The following is a 6,895-nucleotide window of genomic DNA, read 5'->3' as shown; positions in this document are numbered from 1 at the left end:
CATGCAGCTGAGACCGAACCACAGGCTGAAGTGTAGACTCATGCATAAAACTAACTGCTTATCTTTCTCAGGCACCGAGTTGCAAGTGGGTTGCTATATCAGCAATAGCTTGCTGATAGAGGCCAGTGTCATTATTCTCCCCATTTTACAGATGAGGAATTGAGAATAAGTAAAAACTTCCCCAAGATCCCACGGCTTGTGTGTGAACAGAAAGAAGTAGGATTCGAACCCACAAAGTCTGGTTTCAGGGTTTAGAAGTGTCTTTGTCTGCTCGGGCAGCCAGAAAAAAATACCACAGACTCGGTGGCTTAAACAACAGGCATTTATTCTCACAGTTCTGGAGGCCAGAAGTCCAAGGTTGTGGTTTCTTCAGGGCTGATTCTCAGTGAGGCCTCTCCTCCTGGCTTGTAGACAGCCGCCTTCTTACTATGCCCTTATATGGCCTTTCTTTGGTACATGCAAGAAGAAAGAAAGTGAGAGCTCACTGGTGTCTCTTCTTCTTATAAGGACACCAATTCTGCTGGATTAGGGCCCCACCCACATAACTTTATTTAACCTGAAGGCGTCATCACCAAATATTGGAGGCTAAGACTTCAACATATGAATTGGGGAGATAGAGCAAAATTCAGTCTATAAAAAGGAGTTAACCTCTATGCCAAGCCACCTTTACAGTCACAGTAGGGGTTTCAAGTAGCAATGACTATCTCCATTTGACAAGAGGTGGAATCTCAGGCTTGGAGAGTTGTTCTCTGGACGCCTGTGGCTGTAAGGAGGCTAGGCTGGCCTCTAGCCCTGTGCACTCCCAGTGGCCATGCCAGCCTCCAGTGTGTAACTTCCCTTCCCCTTTCTTACCAGCTGCCTCTCAGCTTCTATTTTTCCATGTGCAGGCAAGTTCTTGAGGACCAGGGCTGCAACCTCTCCATCTTGGTAGTCTCTGTGCTTGACAGGCCTGGCCCAGAGTAGAGGGAGGTGGGTAGGAGGAGGGCAAGCATTGATCCCAGAGCCTGTGCTTCCCCCTGGGGTTTGCTCTACACTGTCTCCCAGAGTTTCCCAGAAGAGTTAGGCCCCAGTTGCCCACAATGGTAACTACTCAGTAATTTACCCATCCCTGTCTCATTTCCCGACTCCCCTGTTGTGTTGAGATTGACTCCTAGGTAAGCGACTTGCACTAGACTCCTCATCTCTGGATCTGATCCTGGAGAAACCTATACTGTGATGGAACCCCTCCGACCCCTCTGGAAAGAACACTTTTTCTCTCCTGATGGCCTGGCAGGAGCTGGTCCAGACCCTGATCTCCAGGCTGATTCAGGAGAATCCCAGGGAAGGGGGCCACAGGCACAGCATCTGGAAGGCTCTAGAAAAATTTACTTCTGCCCATCTGCTTGGCCAAGGCTGTAGACCCACAGGCTGGGGACAGCTTCATCTTGAGCCTGGGTTGTTCCTGAGGTTGGGCCATCCCCCATGTGGTCACATTGGTAGCCAGAGCACAGCCAGGAACAAGCAGGACCCAGATGATGGGACCGGAGAGCTCACTTCCTAAGATTCTGCTTTGCATATTGAGTCACGCCTTCAGAGGATCATAAGCAAGACACATCTGGGGAAGCCCCTCTCTTGATTCGCTGGGTTCTGCTAGACAACAGAGCCCACAGTTTCTCTCCTTGGAGGCAAAAGGAGAGTCCCAAGGCCCGCTTGTTTTTCTCTCCCCTTGGGCGCCTCCAAGGCCTCTCTAACCATCACCCAACAAACAAGGACCTTCTTACCCCCAGGAAAACCCTCCACGTCAGCAAACTGCTCAAATGTGCTGACCCCGGGCGCACCAAGTCTGCGGTGGGAACATCTCCTCCTTGCGGTGGCTGGATTTCCCAGCCCTGCCAGGGAGAACTCATAGGTTTCTCGTAACTCAATTTCTCAGCCCATGTCCCTTTTTAACATCATAAGTTTTAAAATGCTCTTTTATTACAAAGAGTGGGGGAGGGGAGGAATAAGAGGAGGAAAAAAACAAGCAACTATAAACAAAACATAAAAGATGTTTAATGGACGGCAAATGAGGCCACAAGGAAACAGCCTGGCATTGATTTTCCCTGACATTTCACCGATTAAATTATGAGCTTCGTAAGGGAAGAGCTGGATTTTTTTCATCTTCTTCAGGCAATTAGGGTCCTTTAATAAAGAACAAAGCGGCTATTGTCTGGGCTCCATGTGGGCCCAAGTTCCTTGACAGCCAAATAGTGGTGCTTGATTCTGGACATACAAGATACCTCCCGATTTAGGGGACCTGATGGTGAGACCCAGGCCAGGACCTAACCCCATCAGTCCCTCTTTAGGGGTCTGGTGGGCTCCCTGGCTCTGTCTCTATAGTCAGAGCTGCAGCCCAGGAATGATGGGAAATCCCTGGGATGGGGCAGCCATGAAACAGAAAGATCTAGAGTGACTGAACTGTTTTGGAGAAATTTAGGTTGGTCAGCCGAAGTGTGGGGTCTTAAAATACAATCCATAAATTCTGGTATGAACCCCATCAGGTAGGCAGAAAGATCTCCACTTAACGGGTGAGGACACTGAGTGTGCTGAGAGGTGAATTCCCTTGCTTGGAGCCACTCACCGTGTTTAAGTGGCAAAGTCAAGATTCTCCCAGGATCTGGTTTCCAAGGCCTGACCGCTTCCATCACACTCTCCGCCTCCATCTGCAGGGTCCCAGGCAACAGGAAGCCAGGCAGTATGACTGGCTCTCTGGGGGCAGAGCTAAGATGGAGGAGGCAGCCACGGCCTCCCTGTCCCAACAACTGTCTCTACCAGTAGAGCCTAAACCCACCCTTTTCCATACCCAAGACCCCCTTTTCTCCCTCTTGTTTCCCTTGTAAATCTTAGTCTCAGCTGCTTCACTCCCAGAGAGGTATTAGCAGTTATTAACCACTTACAGCTGAACCCATTCCAAAGCTTTTTATATATCGAAAAGGATGAAACTCTAAAACTGAGGGCACAGAGCCACGAGGAGGCATTTCAGGCATATTGGTAACCATGGAAAAAGAAAACCACCTCCATAGCTCTCCTATATAAGTCAGTCCAGTAGTGGGAGCCAAGGAGGGTTGAAGATCCCAAAGAGAGCAGCCTAAATTACATCTCCTGAACCGTTCTGGTCCATGTACTTCTTGGCATGACTGAGACATGTGACTGAGCATTGGGGCAGGGCACACCCAGGCTCAAGTCTTCTGAGAGATCTGCTCACCCCGTCCCTAATAAATCACCTCAATGGTAGGTGTCTTGTACCTCCAGGCTCCCCCACCCTTCAAGCACCACTATTTGCCTGTCAAGGAACTTGGGCCCACATAGAGCCCAGACAAGAGCAGCTGTATTCTTCATCCAAGAATCTTAATTGTCTAAAGAATTGTCTGGTGGGTCAGGACTGATCAAATATTTTACCCACCCGAAGACAGGGCCCTCCTACATATAATCCAAGAACAAAAATTTTGCCACTTCTCCATTATGAGGACATCACTTGGAACGATGGCATCCGAAAAGATAAGAGCTGGCAGGTATCAGGTGCCTGCCACATGCCCGCCTCAGAGCCAGGCATTCCACTATGCTGTTGCTGTCTATTGTCAGCTTCCACATGAGGAAACTGAGCCTCAAAGAGGTCGGGACGCAATGGTTCAGGAAAGGGAAAATGACCCAGTTTGGGCCAATGAAAGTCTGGCCTGAAACTTTTGCTTGACTGCCTGAGAAAAAGGCATGCTCTTCCGGCTGGGTTTGCTAAGCTGATAGGAAGGACACCCTGGTGCTGCTGGTGGCCACTGTTACACCATTTGGCAAGGAGGCAAAGCAGAAAAATGCAGAGCCAAGAGACGGAGAGAGAGATTCCTGATGATAAGTTTGAGCCTCTGGATCCAACATGCCTGAAGTGAGTTTACTACTTTTTGCTATGCAAACTCCTCAAACATAAATTTCTTTACTTTCCTCCTTTATTTCATCCTCCCTTGATTTTAGTTTAATTTATGTCACTTGCAACTGAAGAGTCCTGAGTAGTCTGTGCATTCAGTGGGTCACTCCGGTTGCCCATCTGGTCTGTGGTCAGCCAGGTCGTGAAGTGCTCCAGGAATATCTCCCTCAGCATGACCCTTTTATTCCTTCCAAACAAGCTCATCTGAAGTGGCCCAGCCAGTGGCTTTCCATTCAGGAAGCAGTGACTTAGGACACAGGTAGCTACTCAGAGACCACAGAACAAGGTGCTAAGTATTTCCGGATCTCAGCCCTCAAGGGACTGACTGTCAGTCTCTCAGCTCCCCATCTACCCTTTTCATTACACCAGGATGGATCAAGGACTGTTTCCTCTTTGCCTCCCCAGATTCTTGCATAAGGTTTGGCTTTTAGTCCATGCTCAGTAAACATCAATTCAGCAAACTAAAGTGCCAAGTGAGAAAACTGCTGACAGCTGTGGCAGGGACTGCTAGAGTCTCTTAAAATCCATTCTCCCTTTCTATAATCATATTAGAACTCTTGGTTTTTAGCTAAGCAAGGAGCCACCAAAAAAGAAAGACTACATTTCCCAGCCTCATTTGCATCTGGCTTTGGCTATGTGACTATGATTTGACCGATGGGAGGCGAGTGGAGGTGATCTAGGTACATCACTCAGGCCACACCTTTAATGAAAAGGAGCACACACACAACCCCTCCACTTCCCTCTTCCCACTGGCTGAAATGTGGACATGGTGGTGAGCCCCTCTACACCATGGAAGGCCAGCTCCCAAGGAGGATGGAGCAACAAGATGGAAAGGGCCTGGTGCCCCACAGAGCTCCCACTGAAGTCCTGATTTTTTACATCCCAACTCTTCTGCTGGAGTCACTAGTAACAAAATCTACACCATCACTAATATATCCCACAAGTGTGTGTTCCTGAGGCGGGGAGGCGGAGAAGGGACAGGATGTTCTGGGAGGGGACAGGATGCCCTCCTCCAAGGAGCATCTTAACACCTCTCGTTGTTTGGTTCTTATCGTGGGTAAGGCACTTTCAGCTACCATGTCTTCCTGTGAGGGGGGAAGGTCAAGTTGGATTAGCCCCATTTCCAGATGGGGAAACTGAGGCTCAGAGAGGTGGAGCTGCAGCCAGGAAGGGGCAGAGCTGGGGCTCTCACTTCAGTCTTATGTTCTTGCCACACCCTGAGCTGAGCTGGGCTGGAAGGAAGCACTAATCTGAGCTGAGGGAGACTACTAGCCTGCCTTCTACACATCTGTTAAAGCCTTAGGTCTACAGAGAGAAGAGCTTTGGGCTGGCCAGGGTCCATCACAGGAGGCAGAACCTGTGATTCAGACAGCTCATTCTTTCTTCCAATGCACCAAGAGCCCTTAACTCTGGGGATCCTCTTCCTGTTCCTCTCTGCAGAATTGAAAGAGGTAAGTGCATCTCAGAGATGAGGGAGGCTGAGGCCTGGACTCGAGTTGATTTTAGAAGTCAGGGGCTCAGCAAGGATGGAGATTACTCTTTGAGCTATCATTTAACCTTCCCCAAGACCTTTCCTCTCCAACACAAATATAATTCCTGTTCTGGTCACCCAGCCTATCCCAGGCCTGGTAGGTCCAGGAAGTGCAGGGACACCAAATTCTGTGGTCTTCGGGGCCCAGGGTGCTGAGGCCATGGCTCTTCTCCCCTTTGGTGCCCATCACTTTTCTTCTTGAGGTCTCCTGCTGTTAAAGAGAAACAGGCTGAAGAGGTTTCCTCAAAGAAACCTCTGACCAAAGAAACAACTTTCCAGTGTGTCCTTTGGCCCATAACAGCCCTGAAAAAGTCTCCTGGGACACCAGATGGGGCTAGTCCTTAAAAATATTTTTAGAAGAGCAGGCCAAGCTCTGAGAAGCTTGGGAGCTGTGAAGGGGGCCAGGAGACTGGTAGGCTGCACCTTTCTGATCAGGCTTATCAGCCTGAACCAGGTGGATCCCCATACTCTCCTTCCCCTGACCTGGTGTGGCCAGATGAAGTACAGGAAGTTTGAATTACAGCTGAATAACAGGTTTTTACTATCAGCATGTCCCACATATTGTGCAAGACATAGTTATCCAGTACTAAAAAATTATCGATTATCTGAAATTCAAATTTAACGGGGCATCCTGTATTTTTATTTGCTAAATCTCACAACCCTACCCTGACCCCCATAGGTAACAGTCAAGTCTGAGAGGCCCCACACAGACCATCTCCTGCCAATACCACTCCAGAGGCCAGGGACCATCTCTGCCCTCTGTCCCTGGGGCAGCCCTCGATGATCAAAGCTCCTGGACCTCATCTCCCTTCCCTCTTTGTCTCTCCATGTGAAGATTATCAATAATTCACTCAGTCCAGGGACATGGGTATTTATCATCCCCCTTGTATTGATCTGTTCTCATGCTGTTATTTGAAATAGCCAAGACTGAGTAATTTATAAAGAAAAGAGGTTTCACTGACTCACAGTTCTGCATGGCTGGGGAGGCCTCAGGAAACTTAAAGTCATGGCAGAAGGCACCTCTTCACAGGGCAGCAGGAGAGAGAATGAGTGCGGAGCAAAGGGGGAAGCCCCTTACAAAACCATCAGATCTCAAGAGAACTCAGTTTCACAAGAAGAGCCTGGGGAGACCACCCCCATAATGTAATCACCTCCCACCAGGTCCCTCCCCCAACATGTGGCAATTACAATTCAGATTACAATTCAAGATGAGATTTGGGTGGGGACACAGAGCCAGACCATATCACCCCTTTTATAGATGAGGAAACTGAGAGTCTACAGAGTTAACTAAGTTGCCCCGATTGCCAAGTAAAAGGCAGGGTCAGAATCCCTTCAGTGACACTGAGCCCAGATCTGCCCATTACATCACAGCTGCCGGAGTTCATGGCTAAGACCTTGGCCACGCCCACCCTATCCTAACCCGTCATAAT

At 49.1% G+C, this 6,895-nt stretch overlaps 1 long non-coding RNA gene across 1 annotated transcript; it reads right to left on the bottom strand.

Moving 5' to 3' along the window:
• Nucleotides 1-322: 322 nt before the first annotated feature.
• On the bottom strand, nt 323-6,517 carry LOC128929056 (uncharacterized). Its single transcript, XR_008474944.2, has 3 exons — nt 6,432-6,517; nt 853-949; nt 323-447 (listed from the first exon to the last, which is right to left on the bottom strand). It is a non-coding gene; the product is annotated as an uncharacterized LOC128929056 (long non-coding RNA).
• Nucleotides 6,518-6,895: the final 378 nt, after the last annotated feature.

Source organism: Callithrix jacchus, chromosome 10, assembly GCF_049354715.1.
Source record: "Callithrix jacchus isolate 240 chromosome 10, calJac240_pri, whole genome shotgun sequence".
NCBI lineage: Eukaryota > Metazoa > Chordata > Mammalia > Primates > Cebidae > Callithrix > Callithrix jacchus.
This window is presented reverse-complemented; position numbering and strand designations above follow the sequence as displayed.